At 45.3% G+C, this 23,526-nt stretch overlaps 1 long non-coding RNA gene across 8 annotated transcripts in view; it reads left to right on the plus strand.

The window, feature by feature from the left end:
• The window catches only part of LOC119962777, a 50,207-nt gene that overhangs the window by 672 nt on the left and 26,009 nt on the right, over positions 1-23,526 (plus strand). For 6 of the 8 annotated variants that reach the window (XR_005459952.1, XR_005459951.1, XR_005459950.1 and 3 more), the window contains exons 2-5: positions 5,917-5,958; positions 12,357-12,483; positions 13,116-13,234; positions 15,185-15,566. This is a non-coding gene — a long non-coding RNA (uncharacterized LOC119962777). Of the gene's footprint in view, positions 1-5,916; positions 5,959-10,699; positions 11,593-12,356; positions 12,484-13,115; positions 13,235-15,184; positions 15,567-16,634; positions 17,437-23,526 lie in introns of those variants that run through there. The other 2 variants (XR_005459954.1, XR_005459955.1) reach the window with 2 other exon arrangements.

Raw genomic sequence — 23,526 nt, forward strand, 5'->3', positions numbered from 1 at the left:
CCTCTGTTGAGCACAATTCAGAATTCAGAATGTCAAAATATGTTTGAATAGAAGGAACCCCACCACCACCTCTCTGAGTCTGCAGTTAGGGTGTAATCAGCCTTGCCATGTGGCATGGGCACACCAGTTGCTTGTAAAATAGCAGTGGTGATGGGAGGAGATCCTTAAGTTTAAAAAAATTAATTTATGGGATATGGGCATGCTCGCTAGGGCAGCATTTATTGCCCATCCTAGTTACCCTTCAGAAGGTGGTGGAGTTGCCTTCTTGAACTGCTGCAGCCCCTGAGGTGCAGGTACACCCACTGTGCAGTTAGGGAGGGTGTTCCAGGATTTTACCCCAGCAACAGTGAAGGTACCCCAGATGGTGGGGTTCCCAGGTATCTGATGCTCTTGTCCTTCTAGATGGTAGTGTCGTGGGTTTGGAAGGTGCTGTCTAAGTGAGTTACTGCAGTGCAACGTATGGATGGTACACACTGCTGCCACTGTTCGTCAGTGGTGGAGAGTTTGAATGTTTGTGGAAGGGGGAGCAATCAAGCGGGATGTTTTGTCCTGGCTGGAGACGCTTCTTGAGTGTTGTTGGAGCAGCACTCATCCAGACAAGTGGAGAGTATTCCATTACACTCCTGACTTGTGTCTCGTAGATGGTGGACAGGCTTAGTTTTGGGGGGGGGGGGGGGGGGGGGTCAAGAGGTGAGTTACTTGCTGTAGGGTTCCTAGCCTTTGATCTGCTCTGGTAGTCACAGTATTCATATGGCTAGTCCAGTTCAGCTTCTGATCAATGGTAATCCCCAGGATGTTGATGATGGGGATTCAGCGATGGTAATGCCATTGAATGTGAAGGGACGATGGTTAGATCCTCTCATGTTTGAGATGGTCATTGCCTGGCACTTGTGTGGCACGAATAAAAGTGACAATTAAATAGCCAGTTCAGAGCTTCCAATGGCGCAAGGGAGGTCGGCCATGAACACCTATCCCACCACTGGTAAAATTCAGCAGAGGCCAGTAGCCGATGAGCACTGGGACCCCTGCCGTGCCATTTAAACTTAAGACCGTCACCCCTCCCACCTGCTACAGTGGGTGAGGGTGAGGGGGTGGAATCTAGCCATTATCTTTGTAGCTTTTGAAAAGTGTATTTAACTGTTCCAGCAAGTCAGGGGGATGTAAGCAAATCACAATGCAGTATTCACATGCAGAAAACCTGGAAGTTAAAATAACTTAATATCCTTCACTTTTAATTTAAATTTTCAGGTAGTGAAATAAATGAGTGTGATTGAATTGAGATGGAAGTTAACAAAAGAAAAATAATTTGTTCAAAGTTTGTCAAAAAAGTTATTTTAAATTTTCTAATCATTGTGGAGAATAATGACATTCCACAAACATAAAATTAGCTTTTCAAAGCCAGTGAGGGTGTCTTGCAGTAATTATGAAGTTCGTACTTTGTTAAAAACCCAATTACACCTCATTCAGCAATGTGCAATCTTTTCAAGGAATTTTACAGCAAAGCTAAGGTTGGGAATTTCTCTGATGTCAGCAAAGGCCAGTGCTTGGTGTGAAAAGTGGTATTGAGGTCACCGATCGCAATGTTAACTTTTTCCATCATTTAGTCTGGGACTACAGTCACGGCTTCCATGACTGATCGCTGGCAGGTAGCCTCTGATTTCTCTGCCCTGTCATCAAATCAGATACTCAATGATTCAGGCGCCATTTCTAAAGGTCATCCAGCACACAGCTAGCAAACCAGAAAATTATATTCACCCAAGTGCAACCCCTGGCACCCCCCTGGAACTCCCTGGGATCAAACTGGAAACTCATGGCCTTATGTTGGCACTACCCTGGCATGACCCTCTCCCCCCGTGAGCACTGCACTCACCACCGAGTTCCCCTGGTAGTAATTCTCCAACTGCATGCCTTTAGAGACCAGTCATAGAATCATGGAATTATAGAATTTACAGTGCAGAAGGAGGCCATTCAGCCCATCGAGTCTGCACCGGCCCTTATGTGGTGAAACCACTGTGTTGTATTGTGCTGCCACAGTATAATGTATTGTATAGTATTGCCACTATATTACATGCTGTATGGTTTTGGCTCTGCCCGTGGTTCCTCCCGCTAGGGCCTAGGTATATAAGCTGCCGACCTTTCACACTGCCTCATTCTGGGGCCAACTGCCAGTTCTGTTGTAAGTTAATTAAAGCCATAGTTAATTTACTCTGCATTCTCCGTCTTGATTGATGGTATATCACCTTACAAAGAGCATCCTATTGAAGCCGACGTATCTACCCTATCACCATAACCCAGTAACCCCCACTTAATATTTTTTGGACACTAAGGGCAAATTAGCATGGCCAATCCACCTAACCCGCACATCTTTGGACTGTGGGAAGAAACAGGAAAGCCACGCATGCTTCACATCGTTCTGATATTATGCCATTGTGGATGGATTTTTTGACATGTGAGGGGATGATTCTGGTGTATGGGCCTGATAATTATATAATTTATAATGACGGGGTTCCTGACGTTGAATGTTGGGAAACACAGCCACTGACAGAGTGAGGGAAAAGATTTTCCTGTTTTGACGTCATCGTGACACACGACTTTGGCCTTCTCACGATACTTTCTGCTTCCACTGCCGAACACACCCAACACGAAAGGGAGCAGAAAATTCCAGCGTAAGACTGGGAGTTCTCACCAATTCATAAGATTCCTCATTGATTGCAGTCTAGCGGTGCCTCAGCCATGCGCCTCTAGAAAAAGTATCACTGACAGCAGCTTCCTGATCTCCGCATTTAACTGCTCATGTGCAGACTCCAGAAGGAGTTGCCAGTCTTAGTGGAGAAATGTTGAATGCTGACAGTTTCACCATTATTACCATCATAAAATACCTCTTGCATTTCTCAGGCAAAATCTTATTGTAGGGTTGGGCTACCAGGTTACAGGCTTGTGTTGACTATCTTCAATGTGCTTAGCTGGGATCTGGTTCTGTTTATTCTTAAGCGTGGCATGGTGGTGTGTGCCTGCATGTGACTGGCAAGATATGAGGGCTGGACATTGAATCTTGCAAATTTTCTGTTGATTCAATTTGAAGGAGTGTGTGAATTTACTCACGCCAGGCTATCTTTTCACATGATTACTCTTGTGCAGTGAGGAAATAAAGGGTTTGCTTATACTTCACAGTGACTGTGGGCCGTGTTTGGATGAATGGAAGATTTTAATTCAATGTATGAATGAAAATCCCCCAAAATGGGTGAGGGTAATGCACAAAAGATAACATTTATATCTCAACTTGCTATTTGTGGAGAGTCTAAAGACGGATTTGAACTTTCCAGTGTCTGCAGTGTGAGAATCATAGAATTTACAGTACAGAAGGAGGCCATTCGGCCCATAGAGTCCGCACCGGCCCTTGGAAAGAGCACCCTACCCAAGCCCACACTTCCACCCTATCCCCATAACTCCACCCCACCCAACTTTTCTCTGGACACTAAGGACAACTGGTTTAGCACAGTGGGCTAAACAGCTGGCTTGTAATGCAGAACGAGGCCAGCAGCGCGGGTTTAATTCCTGTACCGGCTTCCCCGAACAGGTGCTCGAATGTGGCGACTAGGGGCATTTCACAGTTACTTCATTGAAGCTTACTTGCGATTATTATTATTAATTTAGCATGGCCAATCCACCTAACCTGCACATCTTTGGACATCTGGGCTGGGATTCTTCGAAATCCCGGCCAAGTGTTCATGCCGGCGTAAACACCGGAGTGGTGTACGCCGGCGTCAATGGGCCTCCTGGCCCAGCAATGCACCACTGTTCAGAGGGCTAGCACGGCGGCGGAGACCTGCGCGCTGCTCCGGTGCCGAAAGGAGGCCCTGCACGGCCGTCGCGGGTCCGCGCATGGTTGCTGTCTCCACGCCGGCACAGAGAAACATGTTGGGGACTTTACAGCGAGCCGCGCGGAACGAGATAGGCCCCCTCCATATCGCGGCCGCCCGCCGAATGGATGCCCCTGATCGGTGGCCTAGACCCCACTGGAGGCCCCCCTGCTCTGGTGTCAAATCCCCCACTCCCCTACCAGGATGTCCATAGCGGCCGCGGGTCCGAGCTCCTGCCTCGTGGTACCAGGATAGAACCACGCTGGCGGGACTCGGCGGAACTCGCCGGGAGTTCGGCCCGTCGCCTGCAAGAATCGCCACAGGGGCCTAATTCAGTGGCCCCCAACCAGTGCCGCGGCCACTGCGCGGGCGCAATTGCTGCCGGAGTAGCGTGGCGGGAATTTCCCCCGACCCAGCGATCCTACAACCTGTCGCGAGCTTGGAGAATCCCGCACATGAGGCCTGAGTGATTTTAATGTGGAGGTCCCCAGTTTTCCAAAATAGTCAAGTAGCAGCCAGCATCCACAAGAAAAGTCAAAAATCCATGGGCTTCCTCTGTCGCTGGTGTCTCTTGGGTCAGTTAGGTTGATGCACTGGGAAAACCACCCTCTCGGGCCTGCAAGTAAAATGGTCAGCGGAGCTCAGTGTGCAAACTTAGAGAAGAGATCCACCAGTTTCCATCACGTTTCCTTCTCACAAATTCGGAAGAGCCGTTTCAAGTCGTAGCCTGTGGAAAGAAAGTAGGATATTGCTGGCAATTAGGGATGGGCAATAAATGCTGGCCCAGCCAGCACCACCCACATCCCAGAATGAATCAAAAATAAAGTGGATGATTCCTCCTTGGATGGTCATGATGCAAATTGTCACTTCCCACACGTCAGGATAAATGTTATCTTTTGTACCGGCTAAGGGTGGCACGGTAGCTCCAGGGTCCCAGGTTCGATTCCCGGCTTGGGTCACTGTCTGAACAGAGTCTGCACGTTCTCCCCGTGTCTGCGTTGGGTTTCCTCCGGGTGCTCCGGTTTCCTCCCACAGTCCAAAGATGTGCAGGTTAGGTGGATTGACCAGGCTAACTTGCCCTTATTGTCCAAGAAGGTAAGGTGGAGTTACTGGGTTATGGGATAGGGTGGAGGTGTGGGCTTAAGTACGGTCTCTTTCCAAGGGCCCGATAGGCCGAGTGGCCTCCTTCTGCACTGTAAATTCTATGATTGTATTTGTCCATTCAGGCAGCGAATAATTTTGTGAACTGGACCACATTCAGATAGAAGCTGCTTGCTACAGGAAACAAATGGTCTGATGGATTCAGGCTGGCATTGTAGCAGGTATCTGGGAGATCACCCTTTGGCAGCAGGTTATGCCCATGTGACTGAGGAGGTTGAGAGGGGTCGTGGGGGGGGAGGGGGTAGTTGTGTGGTGGTGCTCAGCATATCAGTGGTCCAGATTATGTTTGAGGATCACAGAGCTGTTGGCCTGTGAGGGTAATTTAAAGTGGTACGGGAGTGACAGGGTGATTGCTGCATTCAGACGTTAGCTCTGGCTGTAACCATTGCCCTTGTATAGTGGCGGTAGGGATGACTGCTGCCCTGACATAGTCTCTGTGAGGTATAGTCAGCCCTGGAATATAGCACTGAGGATAAATGCTGCTGTGGTTTTCAGAGCTGAAGTAAACTACCATTCTGATTTGGTATCTCTGAGCATGAATGCAATGATTTGACTATTTTCTAATATATTGGCAAATCTTGAGTGTAAGAATGAGACAGAATTTCCAATTTTGCGTTCACGTTGACATTTTATTAAAATTATTGATTGGAAGCACTTACATTATTCCAGATTTCCTGGTCGTCTTAGATATCCATCTGTTTATTTGTCCATTTTCTCCGATGTACCAGGAAAACTCTATAGACAGATCCTGATGGACAAGAACTTATTTTTTTTGTCGATTCGAGTAATCAGATAATCTGAATATCAAGAGATTTAGTTGTGGAGCCTAAAGTAAAATGTCTGAAATAATCCAAATGCTTATGCCCAGTTGTGAGATGAATTTGTCTTATTTCAGTGCTACATGGTGAGAACAGCAGATGGTGATAGCAACTATGCGGTAAGTAGATGCAAAAATCTTACTGATTCCAAGTCGCTGAATGCAAACATAATGAGGAAAGGAATTGGATTCGGCCTGTTTTTGGCATAAGTATCATGAAGCATAATTACCCCTCATCTGGTTGAGTTGAGGCAGGCAGCAAACAAACGTCTCTGCCTCTCGGCCACATCATTGTAACAAGCTTCTCCATTGTGGTAGAGTCTTGGACTAGAGGGCATCAACCCAGAATAATGGGTGGCCCATTTAAGACAGAGATGAGGAGGAGTTTCTTCTCTTTATTGCAGAGGGCTGTAGAAGCTGGAACTTTAAGTATGTTCAAGGCTGAGATGGACAGATTTTCAATCAGTAAGGGAATAAAGGGTTTTGGGGATAAGGTTCGAAAGTGGAGTTGAGGATTTTCATATCAGATCAGTCATGATCTCAGTGAATGGCAGAGCAGACTCGATGGGCTCAATGGCCTTCTGCTCCTACGTCTTATGGTCTCAGCCCAATGCAAAATGTGCTGCAGGCTCAGAAGGGTTCTCAGATGTGTGCACAGCTAGCACAGTGTACAGCTAGTCAACACCTCTTATAGGCAGCCTGCACTCCTTCAAGGGGAGCTTCACTCATGCTGCTGGATTTGCTTGAAAAACCTCAAGCAGGCTTTGGGGGAAAGTAGACGATGGCATATGAAGGCCAGAGAAAGAGAGCTCCCAGGTTTCCTGTTGTGACTCTGGAGGCCCTGGTGGTGGCTGTCGAAAAAGTGAGAGATGCCATGTTTCCACTGGGGGAGTGAAGAGGTTCTCAGGCATGCCCTGCAAAGGAAATGGAAGAAGGTCATCAGGGAGGTCGATTCTTGGGGTCTGGCACAGAGGATCTGGCTGCATTGCTGGAAATACCTCACGCAGGCAGTCAAGGTCAGTGAATGCTTCTTCAAAAGACATCACCGAGACATTTCACCGCCAACCTCTCATACTGCTGAACGCACCATGATCCCATCACTCACACATCAACAATCAGGACTCATATCAATCATTCAGAGGCTCCATCTCACTCATATAAACATACCAGTCTAAGATCCATCTCTTGCATTTCACACATATTTCCAGCTATTTAGCTTTGGCAGGCACATCACTCAAACATAATGCCGAAGAATCCTGTTTCTGACACCATGAGGTAGGCTTTGTAGTCTTGAATATATTAACAGTGAGTCTTTATTAACAGCTCATAGCTATTTACATATGCAGTCGAGGATACAGGTATGGAGCTGACACCATCCTCGGTCTTTATGCATTTCTGTCCATCTCTGGATTGAACCTGGCTCTGGTCATGTGCCTTCTTACATAACTGTGGGGAAAATATTGTACTGAGTCCCACCATTAATCCTGTATGTGCCAGACTCTACTACTACACCTCTCATCATTCTTGCCTCCCAGAAGTCTTCATCCATGGATTTAGAGTTACTTCAGTTTACTTGAAATCTTAAATTGTGTTAAGCCTTGGGCATATAACTTATTGTTATAATTTTAATGTTGTCCTCGCATTATTGCTGTAACAGTCTTAACATTAAGAACATTCTCGCTACCCCATCTCCCCGCCTTCAAGTCCTTGAAGTCAGAGCTTCAGGTGGTCTGGAGTCCCTAAAATCCTTTCATATCTTGTTCACTGTTCTGTCAGGAGAGTGCCAGGCTCTGATGGTTCTGGTTCTTATTGTTGACTTGGAGATTGGACTGGTTGGGCGGTACATGGTTGTTGTTACTCTTGCTCTTCTTCTGCCATCTCAAGGAGTTCAAGGGCTTTGCAATATCCCTGCACAGAAGCAAGACATGCCGATTCCAGACAATATACATCAGCTCAAAGATCTGTTTATTGCATACCTCAATGTTTCAGGATCTTGCCAATGACCAGGAGTTGGACTCCCCTTGTTCCATAATGTGGACTACCCATCATTCTACTCCAAAGACCTTCGGGCCATGGTTCCTTGACTGAAGACTGTCACGCTGGCATCTGAATCAAATTTACAATTTGTTAGATCGCGATTTACCAAAATGTTACCATTCCAAAATGAAGAGCAACTTATCTGATATCACCCAAGAAGCGTGGTTCCGTGTCTTCAGGGTTTTCGGTCTTGACCTCATGGATTACTTTTGACATGTCTGTGTGGTACTGGGGTTTTGACTTCCAGTCTACCAAAGCTCCCCTTGCAATGCAGTGGAAGCATTGGGCAGTACTCGCAGGACATGATCTTTCCTGTGAGGGTACTTTGCACTGCTGCATTGGCAAAATCACTCTGCATAGCAGTTCAGGAATTGCTTTCCTTGTCTGGGATGGTCCCTGTATTTCTGTGACCTGATATGGTGGGCTGAGAGTTAGTTTCTCCCCAAGAAGTGTTCTCTCCCCTTAGCATGATCCTGTGTTGGTCATGTAGGTCAGAGAGTCTAACTAGTTGGATTGCCTTGCCTAGGGTAAGACCATCTTTAGCTCGTAGGTCAGAGAGTGAATCATCTGCAATGCCCACCATGATTCTGTCTCAGATGAGCACAGACTTCATACTGCCATATTCACATCCCTTGGCTTGCCTACAGAGATTCCCCAGACATCTGGACTCTATTATTAAATTTTGCTTTCTCCAATATTTTGTTGGATCTCAGGTTGAAATAAACTTCGAAGCCTTTTAAAACATCATCAAGTTTTGCAGATGACTCATTGATAGCTTGCCATGCAATGATGTGATCTACAATTCGCCCAACTCATAGGACACTGAACTTTCCTGTGAGGGTACTTTGCACCGAAGTGCTGGCAAAATCACTCTACAGAGCAGTTCAGGAATTGATTTCTTTGTCTTGGATGGTCTCTGTATTTTAATTTGAAAACGTCAACAAGTTTAGCAGATGAATCATCGATATGTCATCTGCAATTGGCCCAACTGAGTAAAGGAGTGTATTGACTTGTTCTGCTTCTGAATTTTTATTTGTACCTATGGCAACGCTGAATCTTAAAATTCTTTCCTCCTAAGAGTCAAATTCTGTAACTGGTCTGGACCATGGATGAATCCCAGTGGAGCTGGAAATGTGAATTATGATCCACTTGGAAGATTTTCAAAAGTGTGGGCACAGCTTTAAGAGATTTGAGGCCCCCAAGATGGCATCACCATTAATTGCCAAACAATGGATCTTCTCAAGCTTGCCATTTTTGGGCAGCCTTTTACAAAATTGAGGCGGCATAGTTCTGCCTGAAGAAGGGTCTGCAATGACTGTGTGGATTGGCTGGCTGCCAACTTAATTTTATCAGCCGTATAGTGTTGTGAGTCAGGATGCATAGAAAAGAACCGGACAATCATGAAATACCAGAAGTAGACACAATCAAATATTAATTTATTACTTTTTTGCCGAACGTGTTGAGACTTGGAGCCAGGAATCGGGCTTAGTTATTTCTTTCACATGACGTTTCTGACTGAATAAACAAACATGGGTTTCTCAGGACTGACTGGCCTTGCATTTGCAAAAAAACTTTGACCCTTATTTTCCTGCCCGTTTTCAGACTTAAGTTGATTGTCCACCGCACATGCCTGGTGCGACCAGCCAAAAATGTAGATGCACAGGCACGCTCGCTGGAAGCGTGCCACATTTAATCCCCCGATGTAGTTTTTTTCACCTGCTTTCCTTCCACCACTGCGCAGAAGAGACAGCGTTAACTTGGCCGGCTTGCTCCGATGTTAGGTGAGTTTTTATTTGTGCTTTTTTTCATGGTTCAGGATCATCGAGCAGAGGCAGGAGTCGGGAGCTATTTTTCTGTTGTGTTAATGTTTTATTTTATTCGTGCTTAGCATTTATAAATATATTTAAAATGCAAATAAAGTGAAAGGAAGATATATATTTATTTTGTTAAATATTTGGTTTGCTATGAGGCTGTTAATTCCATTAAAAAGTGAGTTTGGAGTCACAGAAAATGAAAGAAAGATTTTTTAAAAACTCCATTAAAGAAGCTATAATGGTTAGAATGGATTTGGAGTGTATGTAATCTTCAGCGATCACTCGCTAATGAGCATGCGTGTCCACTAAGATACTCCATGTTACTGGTCATAGATTCTATGGGTCCTTGAGCCCGATCTTAGAGCTGCATCTTCAATCACTCACTTGGCAGGGGTTTCCAAAAGGTGGGGTCAGTCCTTGGACTCTATGTCGCGAGTATTCCTTTCTCAGGCTCCTTTTCCAGGCCTCCTCTTGTCATCGGATTTTCTTGAAGAATTGTGTCCCTTCAATCAGGATGCTCCTTCAAGTAGGCCTCTTCTGAGCAAGGATCAACTAGGCATTAACCCATTACCCATTTCTTGAGGTAAGCTTTTGAGGTGTCTTTGAAGAGCTTCCTTTGTCCTCCTCTTGTTCGGGCTGCTTTCTTGAGCTGGGTGTAGATTTGTTTTGGCAGTCGGGACTCTGATATCCTAAGTATGTGGGCGGTCTAGCAGAGCTGGCTTTGGATGGGTATAGCCGCGATACTGATGCTATTGACTCCTTCAAGGACACTAATGTTAGCACACCTGTCCTTCCAGCTGGTTCAGACCAAAAGTACATTTGAATTTTGCAATATATTTTAAGCTGTATTGTTTAAGAGTCTCCCTGATGTAACGTTCATCCTTACAAGTGATTACTTCAAATGCTTTCATGTAGGTCAGAGAGTTTAATGCCTGTAGGTCAGAAAGTGTAATGTCTTAGTTGACGTAGACAAGCCTCCTGTAAGCTAATATGAACTATCTCTCTGACAGGTATTGCAGAATCCAGTGCAGATTCAGAATCTGTCGTCGTGCTTCACCTCCGCTGGGGCATCTTGCTTATTGTTTGGCTCCTTAACATCAAACTTCTTTTGAGGCTTCAACATGGGGATCATAAGAGAAGAGTTAGGCTACAGCTCCTCCTGGCGAGGAAGCAAATCAGTTATCTATACCTAAGAGCGTACAGGCACAGGACATCCCGAAATGATTTCAGAGGAGATGTGTGCCAGGCTTATGCTTCAGCAGCTGCTCCGTTTGGACTTTGAGCTTGTAAAATTAACAATTGATGTGTCTAAACCCTCACTACCTCTTTATCTCACTCCCTCTCTCTCTCCTTCCCACTCTCTCTCCTCCACCTCCTTCCCTCTCCTCTACAAATAGACAGTTGTATTTATATGGAAAATTATATTTTACTGACCATTGTGTTCAAGTGAGAAAATATGTTTTATTGCAAGAAATTTGTAAAAGTCGAGGTTGTTTTCTACAAAATGTAATTTTACAACCGATAAAGTTAAATATTAAATTAAATGTTAAATGGTTTCAAAGATTGGAATTTATAAAATTATTTTTGTCACTAAACGTTGTATATTAAACTTTACAATCTTCTACAAATGTCTCACTGAAACATCAAAACACAACATTTCATGTTGAGATAATTATAAATGTATAAGATAATTTAAGTAGAGAAGGCAGAAACATAATATACCGGTAACACAGTGGCACACCGGTTAGCACTGCTACCCCACCAAGGACCCGTATTCATTTTGGACTTGGGTGACTGTGTGATGTTTGCACTTTCTCCTGTGTCTGCATGGGTTTCCTCTGGGTACTTTGGTCTCCTCCCACAGCCAAAAGATGTGCATGTTAGATGGAGAGGCCATGCTAAATTGCCCAAAGGTTAGTGTCCAACGGTTAGGTGGGGCTATGGGGAGAGGGCAGGAGTGTAAGCCTGGGTAGGGTGCTCTTTTGGAGTGTCGGTGCAGGATCGATGGGTTGAATGGCTTTCTTCTGCACTGTACTGATTCTATGATTCTATAAACACAAAGCAAAAAAATATTAGATGTTACAAGGACAGTGACAACAAAAAGCCCTAGGGTGCTTTTAAAATCTTATGACAGTAATCTAAATTAAAACATTTGAACACTTTTAAGCATGCCATACGCAAAGGTAGAGAATAATATAGTGCAGATTTAAATAGTTTCACAGATTTAAAACAATGAAAAAAAGTCTGTTCATTTCTAAATGGATAATAATCACCTTTAATCATAAAAAATTAAAAATTACTTTAAAAGACCCAATAACAACAGCAATGCCTGTATTAAACAAAAATAAAAAATACTGTTAAAAAAACATATACATATCTTTAAAACACTTGTGAAGGATGGCACGGTGGTGCAATGGTTAGCACTGCTGCCTGACGGCGCTGATCCCGGTCCCAGTTCACTGTCCGTGTGGAGTTTGCACATTCTCCCCGTGTCTGAGTGGGTTTCACCGCCACAATCCAAAGATGTGCGGGGTAGGTGGATTGGACACACTAAATTGCCCCTTAATTGGAAAAGAAAGTCTTTAAACCACTTGTAAAACTTGTTGCATGGTGCCTTCAATATAAATCTGCAGTTTAAATGTCTGCCCTCAATGGGCGTTCCCATAGCTGCTGTATCACAAGGGGATGTGGCTACATCGAAATTGCGCCGCACTGGAGTCTGTGCAGGGTGTCCCCGCTGGAGGACCGAGGCTGTCGCTGGAACAGGAAGGCCCATCGCAATTTCTGAGCGCAGGTAAGTGCAGTTTCCTCTTCCAGTCTCAGCGGGCTGTGGCTTTCTGCCGATACTCGGACATTATGGCCCATTGCCTCACCCTGCAGACAGTGAACTCTGCTTGCCAAAGTTGGACTTCCATGGGGGATTCAATGGAATCTTATGCTGATATAAAACTTCTACCCTTTCGCTTGCAGGCTCTTTCCTCTTTGGAACTTTTTTCTTTTTGCTGCATTTTCTCCACATCTGTAGCTTCAGTTGAAAGTTTGTTTCTGTTCAAAATCTGTTAAAGGTGTCCTTTTAATTAGCTTTTCTGCATTCTTGTGGGTGTAAGGGGTTTTGACTTGAATGCTGTCACCATGAGGAGTCTTGCTTTGGACACCATGAAGTAGGCTTCATAGTCTTGAGTATATTAACAGAAAATCTTTATTAACAATTCATCACTAGATACATATACATTAACCAGTACAGGCCTGGAGCTGACCCCATTCTAGGTCTTTACACATCTCTGTCCATCTCTATACTGCCCTTGGCTCTAGGTCACGTGCCTTTTTACACCATACTGTACTCAGTTCCGCATTAATCCTGCATGTACCATACTCTTATTCTACAAATGCAGCACACTCACTCGTATTCTTCTCTCTCGCCTGCAGGATAAAGTCATGCATAACCACAAGGATCATCAGAGAAACTACCAGGGACAGGCACACAAGGATCTTCTAAGTCTAATGGAGGAGATGGTGCTTGCATCATGGAGTTGCCTGTGAAGGAGGTCAGTGCATTGTGTCTTGTTGAAAGAATTTGGGATGATAGTATGTCGTTGTATAATGTCCCTCGTGCACTTCACCTCCATCCTGAAAACTGCCATGAAATGCATGGTGCAGATGGTGTGACTATGGACCTTTTCCACCCCACTTCGCTTCTCTCACCCCAACCCTACCTCGCTTTCTGATGCCCAAGAACTGTCTCCTGACCAGCTGCAAAGGCTAGAACAACACCACACCTGTGATGAAGAAACACCATCACACCAAATACCATTAGACGGGATGATTTGGAGGAGAACGCTGATGGTCATGCACAGTGAGATGCTCGGTGCATTCACAGGCCATCCACAGGGCCTGCGGGTATGATCAAGGAGTATGGAGGAATCTGGCTACAACTTAACACAGAGCTTGTGCCTATCCTTTCCAGTATGGACAGGGTGACCAACTCCAGGACAGAACTGTGAAACCAACACGTGATAGAGCTTCTGATGGTTGAAGTTACAGCTTCCACTGCATCACAAATGGAATACACTCAGGAATCGTAGTGTCGCAGTAAAAAGCTAAGATGGATATCATGAAATCAATGCTTGCTTCTAAGACCAGCCACCATGGCTGCAGAAATGTCCTGTCCTGGAGTTGGTCACCCTGTCCATACTGGAAAGGATAGGCACAAGCTCTGTGTTAAATTGTAGCCAGATTCCTCCATACTCCTTGATCATACCCGCAGGCCCTGTGGATGGCCTGTGAATGCACCGAGCATCTCACTGTGCATGACCATCAGCGTTCTCCTCCAAGTCATCCCGTCTAATGGCATTTGGTGTGATGGCTGCAGAAATGAGTGCTCAAGAGGCCTTGCAGGGTCTCAGAGCAGTCCAGGAATCTGTGCACCAGCAGATTACTAAGATTGCTGAGTCACCTTGCCAGGGGAATGACAATTGCTTGTGAAGCTCATATCTGCTGTCTTCTCTCAGGATTATAGCATTTGTGTTCATACGACTGCCATTCCACCAGTACCTTTGCTGTTGCCTGTCAGTCATTCATCCTGGGCTGATGCTGCCCATGTCAAGACAGTGCAGCCCAAAGCTGACCCAGATTTGCCTGAGGGCACCCTGAGAGGCCATCTGCAGTTTCCTGCAATGTAAGCCAGTAGCCTTCCATTAGAGATGGTACAGCCACTGGGAACATAACACTGAGCAGGAATATTAGGACACACAAAATCAATAAGATAGGCATTAATAGAAAGTACAACAGTGAAAAATTCAATTTTTTAGGTGAAAAGCCTTGTATTCGGGCAGATTAGAAGTGTACAAAGAAGTAAATTGACCATTAAAATTTTACACAATGCATGCCAAAATTGCCACCTGCACAGAACCTGCCCTGTTGCAGTGTCCAATGTCCACATGCCAATTCTCCCACCGTGGAACCTTAACCCAGTCTCCCAGAGAACTGCCATCATTTAAAGCCTGCGTGAGCAGCAGTGTGATATTTCTGAAACAGATACTGCAAATGGCATTTATACTGCAACCCTCAGTTTAATTAATAGGGAAAATTTTCATTCACAGTGAATGATCAGCTTTTGTAGGCAAAGGATAAAGATTCTGGCCAGTTAATGATTTATGGTCCCTTAAGTGCCCCTTCCTTTTATCGTTTGACTGTGCAAAATGTCAAAGCTGCTTGGCTGCCTTCTGGCCAGGCTGGGGAATGGTTCCTTTTCAGGCATTGTGCCCCACAGAGATGCCCCCCACCCACCTCGGCAAGATATTCACCCCCCCCCCCACCCCACTGAATTTCCTCTCCATCTCCCCAACAATGTAAAATATCAGAAATATTAATACAGAGGTAAAATCCTCATATCATACTTTGCCTCTAGCTCATAAATTAATTTAATTGTTTGCTAATATGTTAGTGTGGATCATTATGTACATTGCTGATGCCTGTATGCCTTTTTCTATTTATAGATGAGCGTGGACCATCTGGAGTGACAGCATGTACTGCACAGTGCCAAATGAAGGCACCAGTTTAGCAAACATCAAATCAGATATTTCGGCACCCGCATCTATACAATGTAACCATCACACCTCATGCGCACTAATCTAACACAGAGGAATACCTTTACCAGTACGGAATGATAATTGATGAGACTGGTGCAGGATTCCAGGTGTGACAGGTCCCAGTTATATACACAGCATCCGGATTACAAAGAGGACAATGGGCAGGATCTTATGGCCTCTGCCACCCAGCGGGATGTTACAGTCCCACCGAAGGGAATGGAAATTCTATCGCCCTCCTGACATGTGCCTTGCTGCTGGTGGACAGGATTTGAATGGACAGGATCAGGAGGTGAGTTGCTTTCCGTAGAATTCTCAGCCTCTCACCTGCTATTGTGGACACAGTATGTTTATGGCTGGACCTGTTTAATTTCTGGCCAATTGCAACCCCAAAGATCTTGATAGTTGGGGATTCAGCGATGGCCATGCCATTGAACTTTATTTGCTTTTACCCAGTTTCGGTCTCCACAGAGGTTTTGGCTTCTAATATCAGTTTCAGTCTTATTTTCCTTAGAAACCGGAACTGTCCCTTCCGTTTTTCAGTTTCCCTTTTCATTTATGGTCTGTCTCAAAAATAAAGCTTTGGAACCATGGATTAGTAATAATAATAATAATCACTTATTGTCACAAGTGGGCTTCAATTAAGTAACTGTGAAAAGCCCCTAGTCACCACATTCCAGCGCTGTTCGGGGAGGCCAGTACGGGAATAAAACTCGGGCTGCTGGCCTAGTTCTGCATTACAAGCCAGCACTTTAGCCCACTGTGCTAAGGATTCCATCACACATAAAATCTTCTCATAGCAAATTGGCAGTTTCTTCAATATTGTGTCTGATTTTCTTTCTCTTTGTTGTTCATGACGTGTATAAACACATTATCAGTTGGACAGAGTGGTCTTGTCTATAGTATAAATTCGGAATTATTCTATTTTGGACTTATATTGGACTTACGCTGCATGTGGCATCAAGCTGCAACGGTGTGCATCAACCCCCTCCAGTGATCTATCACTGGTTCTCTCAAAAATGCAGGAAAACCTCAGTCGCTCTAATTCTCCAGGATGTCTGTACAGATATCTGGAAGCTTCCTGGACTTTACACTCATGGGCAGGAGACACCAATCTGAGCCCGTGGGTAACTTAATTTGAGCTAAAATCTGGAAAACAGTGGGATTGAAAAAAGAAAAACAGAAAAGCAATAAGTTGAGATGGGAACTTTACAGAAATCAAACTGCAGGATGTTCTGACTGAAGCTGGTTTGCTTTACTTGAACATTTTCATTGAAATGCTGATGATTAATAATTTTCTGACTGTGCAACACAGCTTTAGTTTCTGTATTTTGAATCAATGTCTGAAAATTCAATACAGAGAATTCATCCCTGGTGACCGGGTTTGTTCAAGATCAAATGAATATAATTTTCTCTGCTAATCCATTGTTCATGAAGAAAATCAGCTCATGGTACTGACCAGGTAAAATGACACTGTTTTCACGTGAAATACTTCATTGTCCTGTGGCCCTGCAGCCCTTCCTGTCTTGATCAGATCAATTTTAAGAGAGGGCCCAAGGAAAGAGCAGAATTTAATCTATTCAGTGATAACCAATATAGAGAAAGTAGTTTAACCACCGGTTTAACCACCGGCTTAATGAGACTTAATTACTATCATAAGGTTCATTTTGAACAAATGGAAACATTTGAACTCCATTTCAATTATAGATTGAATGCAATAATTATTTTAACCCCTTTCGAACCTATGAGAATTGAGAATAAATACAATGGTGTTGAGCTCTGCTTTGGTTGTAGTTGGGAAATTGTGTCCAAGATTTGCTCGAGGTTCTGGTGGTAGGTTTACGTGTTTAGTTTCTGTTACAATGCATTATCGTAAAAATCACAACTTCCACAAGCCATGAAATCGAGCAGTGTAATAGAAGATAATAATTGACCATACCTTCAGAGCTCCAAGACAGTGTATCTGGGTGAGTTCCCCAATTCTGCGCTGGGCAACCCCACACCACAGAGGTTCCAACATGAGGATTGCACAGCAATTGCCCGGGATGTTCAAACGTCCAATAGGCAACAGCCCTGCTCTGGGAACCATCTGATTGAAATCGCAAATTTTGAATGATTCATGCCCGACATTACCCAGGAACTGGGCAGTGCGCAAGCAGTGGTGGAAGGGTTCTGGGGGGCGGGGGGGGAGGCTGTGGGTGATAGGGGTATGCTGTCGGATGGGGTGGGGGAGGTTCCAGCATGAATTCCTATGCTCTCTTTGCACTGGGCGACCTTTAAAAATGGCACCCAGTCCAAAACAAACACAGCGGTCAATAAGTTGGACGTTTTGGAGGACGTTGATTCCTATATGGAACCTCAAACGTGTGTTTTGTGAAAGCCACGAAGTATCCAGCATGAGTTCTAGAATAGACAGAAATAACATTTAGTTACAATAACATATATGTATATATATGTGTACACACACAACAGCAGCAGCAACTCCCTTGCTGCTCACTTCTCTCTAGCTGGTTCCATACTGGCCAGCTCTATTTATGCAGGGAATTGCTAATGATTTCTCCGCCCCCCTCATTGGGGAAACTCATACTCCCTAAGGATTGTGGGATTGCCATTAGTCCCCAGCCAGTGGTAAGCAGGCAGGTTCTAACATCCCTCCCCCACAAAAGTCCAAGGAATTCACCGAAAACCTAGACGAAGGAGGGCGTCAAACGCGTTTTGCATGAGTCTCCAGTTTGGGCGGCGTGTAACGAGACAAAGAACGGCGCTTCATTGATGAACGGTGTAACGGTTGTACATTCATGGCCCCTGAGCCCGAGGACTCCCCCTCTGAGGCGTCCTGTGTCTCCATCTCGAAGTCGGAGTCCAAAGCTTCCGTCATCTCGCCGTCTCTATCTCCATGTGGTTCTGCAATGACCTGCGCAGGCTTTGAGTGCGGCACCAGAGGAAGATTGTGAGGAATACCCTCCACTGTGTCAGGCCTCTGTGGCTGTAGAAGTGAGCTCCGGGGGCGGGGAATCTTTGGAAGAAATGGTCTTCTGGACCGAACATGGTCGACATGGTTGCGCAGGAGACTACCCTGGGCTTGCACCTGGTCAGAGATAGGGCCTGATCGATGAAAGATAACGCCAAGGACCCACTGGGCACCACCAGCAAAATTTCGAATTAACAATGGGTCACCGGGCGCAAACTGCCTAATCGGCCGATACCGAGAAAGGCCATGTCCCTGATGTTCTTGAGTGCACCGTACATTTGCGCCCATGTCCAGGAAAACCATGCTAAGGCGCGTGCGAAGTCTTCGGCCCATTAGGAGTTCTGCGGGAGCCACCCCAGTCACTGCATGTGGAGTGGTCCTGTATGAAAACAAAAAACGAGCCAGTCTCGTGTCCATAGAGCTGGAAGACTGCTTCTTTAGGCCCCATTTGAATGTCTGCACTGTGCGCTCCGCCAACCCATTGGAAGATGGGTGGTATGGGGCGGTGCGGATATGGCGTATGCTGTTCATCTTCATGAACCTCGCAAACTTGCGCAAGTCAAGGAGATACAGCCGGAGTGAGGCACATCCAGAGTGGGAATTGCAATTTGGTGCAGTGAGGTAATCAGGAAAGGTAAGTGGTAAATCTAATTTTGCTGTTTTTCAGTTAAAAGTGCAGTGTGTAGCTTAGTGGCTGATAGGCTGAAGCCACCCCACCCTAATTGCTGAGAGGCAGTTATCTGTCAGTCACCTGAGGCCTGTTTAGGGACACAAAGGTGCACATTGTATTCCTCTCTTTGAAGTTTAGGTAGTTTTGAGTCATCGGTTAGCTGAGGTCTGCATAAAAGACAGACAGAAAGCGCACTCAGTAAGCTTGCGCAAGTCAAGGAGACACAGCTGAAGTGAGGCACATCCAGACTGGGAATTGCAACTTGGTAATTTGGTGCAGTGAGGTAATTCGGTGCAGAGTGAGAGAAGGTGCTTTTTCGGAGGTGCTTTTTAACCCTGGTAAGTGACTGGTAAGTAGTTTTTATTTTCATTGTCTAATTCACTCCAAATGAGTGAGCTCTCATTCTACTTTCTTGAGCAAGGACTAAGGCACTGGGCGTGCCCGGAAATAGCGCGGCGTGGCTCCTGGTTCGACTTGGATACGGATTACAGCCCCATTTATTTTCCCCAAACTGGGCTGGAATACACCTGTGTACCATCCTAGTACCTCAGTCAACCCTCCAGAACCTGTTTGGAGGATTTGCTGTCACTGCAGCCGCAAATGGCGCAACCAGTCCCGACCCAACAGGCTGGGCCCATGGGCGCCACCACGATAAGTGGGAAACGCCCCTCCTAGCATCCAGAAATAACAGGGGTCATCGTAGTTCCGGCAATGTCCAATGGTTCCCCCGTGTAGGTGGCCAACCTGGCAGTTTAATGTAAGGGTCTGTATACCCTTCTTGATGCGGTCGAATGTCCTCTGGGCAATCACGGAGACCGTTGCGCCAGTATCCAACTCCATCTCAAGCGGATGACCATTGACCCGTACTGTCACCTTAATGAGGGCCACACGGAGCTGCCACACAATGCAGCTGCAGTCAGTCGTCCTCCATCTCCATGTCCTCAGGAATAATCGGCGCAGGTTAATCCAAATGGAAGGTACGGCCCCTGGGCTGACCCCAGTTTCGGTCGGAACGACGGCGCCTCTGGTGCCCCCAGGACTGGCGTTCGCAACGGGGTCAGCGCCCACAGGTCCGACACTGACATGGCCCCTCATCCATTGGTTCTGGAGAAGGCTCCCTTTGGGGAGGAACATCCGGCGGCCACTGGCGTCGATCCGGACGCCGACCCGCCCAAGGTACCACAGGGGTGCGGGGAGACGCTTTTGGACGGAAGGGGTTGTGCCCCAAGGCATGCACCTCCATTCCCTGTAGCTCCTGCACTCCCCGTTCTGTGCTCTCTTGGGATAATACTATTTGAATGGCCTGTTGAAAAGTCAATTATAGCTCAGCTAACAACTTTCTCTGGGTGGCCGTATTGTTAATATGGCAAACCAAACGGTCGCACAACAGTTATGACAAGGTCTCACCATAGTCACAGTACTCCGCAATCCAGCATAGCCTGGATAGAAACTCAGCAAGGGGTTCTGCTGGGGTCCTCTCAGAGGTATTAAACCGATAATGCTGGGCTATCGTGGATGGGGGTGGGTTAAAATGTTGCCCCACTGAGGTCATAAGTTCATCAAACGTCTTGGTGTCCGGCGCAGCTGGGTACGTAAGGCCCCTAATCACCCCAAATGTCTGTGGGCCGCAGGCGGTGAGCAAAATGACCACCTGGTGCTTGTTTTCAGTGATGTTGTTTGCCCGGAAATAGTAACGCATCCGTTATGCGTTCTGGTTCCAACTTTCCAGTGCAGCATCAAAGACATCCAAACGTCCATACAGAGGCATGGTGTAACAGAAAATAAATTTCCAACCTGTATCCAACAAAAGTCCAGGGAGGTGGCATCAGCAGGGTAGACAGCTAGCCACTTTAATCCTCATCGCCAGTTTTGTGAGGGGCACAAAGAATCCAGCACGAGTTGTAGAATAAAATAAATAACATTTATATATACACATACACACAACAGCAGCATCAACTCCCTTGCTGCTCACTCCTCTCTAGCTGGTTCCATACTGGCCAGCTTTATTTATGCAGGGACCTGCTAATGATTTCTCCGCCCCACCCCCCTCATTGGGGAATCTCATACTCCCTAAAGATTGTGGGATTGCCATTAGGCCCCAGCCAGTGGTAAGCAGGCAGGTTATAACAGTTTGTTTTTTCATGTTGACTGCAACCTCTGGTGTTTTTGGTTGCATTTCTACCACATCTGTTGTTTCCTCAAATGGAGTCAACTTAGGCTTTGGAGGTTGACTCGATGTTGAAATGTGTTCAACTGGGGTACTGTTGTTCACAGCTGTTTCCGGTACTGTCAGATTCTCAGATATACACAGGTCCTCATTTGGCACAGTTTGTTGTGGCCTTCCGTCAGGTAAAGTTAATCTGGAGAGTCCATCATCGTTCCCATGCAGATTTGATTGATGATATGTTATCATACAGGTGTGAGCTGACGAAAGTAATGGCTATCTCTGCATCTGGTTCACTGCTAAAGATGGAGTACTGATGTGTGACCCCAATATTGTTATCAGTGATCAGTTAGCAAAGTAAATTTCTATCCACATAGCTATTGGTAAAAACGTTTGATCCTGAAGATGGTGCCCAGAGCTTCCTTATTTATCTGTGCTTTGCTCATTTCTGCTTTGTTCAAGGATCTTGGTGCAGACGCTATTGGCTTCCCTTCCCTATTGGGCATTTTATGAGAAACCAATGTTCTGACCCATAAAGTGATGTGTTGCAAGCCAGTTGCAAGGGTAACTTTGGATCAAAGTGTATCAGCACTTCTAACTTCAATAATGCCTCTTGCGAAACAGTTTCCGGTAACAATATTGCCCATCTCCATTTTCACTGGTTGTCCATGCAGTCATGGAATGACCCAGTAATGGGTCATTGCGCCCACAATGGTCAGTACGTTCAATGACAGTTCATCATCTGACTGTGACACTGGTCCTTTTTTGCACCTTTTTCGTCTCACATGGACACTCTGCCCTCTTTTCAATTTCTTATTTGACATATTTGGATCTTGCTTTTAATAATTTTGTTTCAAATGTGTTGCATTCTCCAGCACGCATGTTCGATGTGCCCCTTTTTAACCACAATTCCCGCATTTTGCATCTTTGTCCAGTTTTTACACATCAGTGGCAGTTTGAACCTATGTTAGTGTTCAGGTCTCAGCTGATATTTTATGGTTTTTAATGCTGGAAGTTAATTGTTGGTTACGTTTATAGAACCTGACTCTCTCGGCAATGGCCAAAGCTTTATTTGAGTACTGGGTCTGAAATAGCTCTGCCAGTTCACCATAAAGTTTTCGAGCTTGTTTTGCTGGTTGCATCCAACTTAGCAGAAGGTTGAAAATTTCCCCCCTTTGTACTCAGGGCAGTCAAGACTACTATGTCCTCCGAACGTTTGTTCATCTGAACAAAGTATTCAAATCTGTCCGTGTGTGAGCTCCGACGCTCGGTGCTTTCATCATATGGTACCACGTGTAATGTTCTTGTCAGATGGCCTGATTTATATTACAAGAGCAATTGTAGCTAAAGCTATAAATGATTTATTAATCAACTAAAACAACAGATGAATAACAGCATGATCATGCACAAGCAACCTCTCTCTCCAGCGCCCTCCAGCCAGTCTGCCATCACCTGACTCTAACATTCACTTATATACTAGTAAGACTCCTAGTGGTCAGTCATTGAATTTCAACACAACCATGATATCACTACATCCCCTTTCCTTTGAAGGAATAAATTAATACATTATCAACAGTATATTTACATGTGATATCATGGGCCTGTAAGTCGAACAGTATTAATTTAACAAATATACATAAAGCAAGCATAGTATGTACACATAGTCCAAATCTACAAATTAAGTTGATCAGGTTTTCTTCTGACTCTGGTTGATCTTCTCAAAGTTTGACCTTGTGGCTCAGAACTTGTAGATTCAATGTTCTCCATGACATTCTAATGCTCAGGAACTGCCAAACTTTCTGACATTACAGCTGACGTTGATTCTGATGTAGATCCATCATCCATCACCTTGTTGCGAAAGTCTTCTCTGGTTTTCAAGAGTGTGCGACGATTTCTTCTTAAAACCAACCCTGCCTCTGTCTGTACATTGTCGGAACGAGGTGCTACTTCTTCAAGTACAATGGCTTTTCCTGACCAATTGCCTGAATCTTCTAATCTCACAATGTCATCTCTACTCAGAGGTAGTAAAGTTCTAGACATTCTATCATAGAACTGTTTTTGTTTTGCTTTAATGCTTTGTATTTCCTGCAGTACCACTGCATTCCTGTCCTTCCTTCCCAAATATGGAAGTGTGGTACACAACCTTCTATTCATGAGTAACTCTGCTGCCGACGTACCAGATTAAGAAGTCTTACAACATCAGGTTAAAGTCCAACAGGTTTGTTTCGAATCACTAGCTTTTGGAGCGCAGCTCCTTCCTCGGGTGAATCACAGCTACCATATCACAATGGTAACGCTTTGTAATGTGATTTCATAGCATTTACAGTGCAGAAGGAAGCCATTCAGCTCATCGAGTCTGCACCAGCTCTTTGAAAGAACACCCCACCCAAGCCCACACCTCCACCCTATCCCAGAACCCAGAAACCCCACCCAACATTAAGGGAAAA

This window comes from Scyliorhinus canicula, chromosome 3 (genome assembly GCF_902713615.1).
Source record: "Scyliorhinus canicula chromosome 3, sScyCan1.1, whole genome shotgun sequence".
Taxonomy (NCBI): Eukaryota; Metazoa; Chordata; class Chondrichthyes; order Carcharhiniformes; family Scyliorhinidae; genus Scyliorhinus; species Scyliorhinus canicula.